Raw genomic sequence first — 1,349 nt, forward strand, 5'->3', positions numbered from 1 at the left:
CTACCTTAGACTTACGAAGTTTAAAACCACCACCACCAAAACAGAAAACAGCAATGCTGCAGAGGTGCTCAGAAACTGGAACCCTCAAATACGGCTGGTGAGACTGTAAAAATGTGCACAACTGTGGAAAGTGATCGGGCACTACCTCAAACAACTACAAAGAGACATTCCCCGTGACCCAGCAAGCCCTTTGTTCTGTGTGTGCCCAAGAAGGAACGACCGTAACATCAGCAGGCACGTGCACACCCATTTTTATGACAGTGCTGGTTCCCACAGCAAGAAGGTGGAAGCCCCCTAAAGAATGGCTAAAGAAACTTTGGTATATACACACAATCAAGTACTATATACATCATAAGAGAATACGGATAAAATGATGGCATAGAAGGACCTGAAGAACACAACGCTGAATGAAATTAGCCAGTCACAAAACATTGTATGAGACCGCTGCTATAAAGGAAAAAATCAAGAGAAAGTTCTCCATCTCAAAGGAAACAAACTATGAGGTCTAAGCAGGTGGGGCATGTTCAGGGAGGGAAAGGGAAGGACACTTGGGTGAAGGGGAACATATTATTCCTCAAAACATGCTATTCCCTCCAAAAAGAAAAGATAAATCAAAGGGGCAGAGCAGGGCAGGGCAAGCTACTGGGCAATTTGGTAAGTAGTTGTTAGTCAATACAATATTGATGATCAGTTGTTGTTAGTCAATACAAAATTGATTTAGTCAATACAAAATGTAAACCCCAACCTAATTCACTGTAAGAAAGATAATTTTAGAAAGAAAACACCAGGACTCAGACACTTTGACCTTAGTCCTCAATGTGATGTATTTGCTCAATACTTTAAAAGAGGTCTTGTGCAGATTAAGTTCTCTGGTGGCATAGAGGGACATGCAAGTGGCTGGTAATTGCAACGTCACCAGCTCGAAATCACCAGATGTCCCAAAAGAAAAAGATAAGATGTTTACTCCTGAAAAGATGTACAGTCTTGGCAACTTATTAGAGGCAGTTCTATTTTGTCATTTAGGGTCACTATGAATTGGAATTGATGCAAAATGGCAGTGAGTTTAGTACAGATTTATTCAATGTAATGCTTGGTGCTTGACTGGTGCTTCCATGTGCTTTGATTGTAGATCCAAGCAAGATAAAATCCTAGACAACCTCAGTCTTTTCTCCATTTACCGTGATATTATGTTAGTCCAGTTGTAGACATTTTAGTTTTCAGAATCATTTGATGGCAATGAGTTTGGAGTTTTTGTTTTGGCATTACACACTGAGTTGTAAACCATATTGAAGCCTGCAATGTTGTTCTTCATCAGTAAGTGCTTCAAGTCTTTAATTTTCAGCAAGTAG

Source organism: Echinops telfairi, unplaced genomic scaffold (assembly GCF_000313985.2).
Source record: "Echinops telfairi isolate 266 unplaced genomic scaffold, ASM31398v2 ScPeMD7_7469;HRSCAF=8507_1, whole genome shotgun sequence".
In the NCBI taxonomy this organism is placed as follows: domain Eukaryota; kingdom Metazoa; phylum Chordata; class Mammalia; order Afrosoricida; family Tenrecidae; genus Echinops; species Echinops telfairi.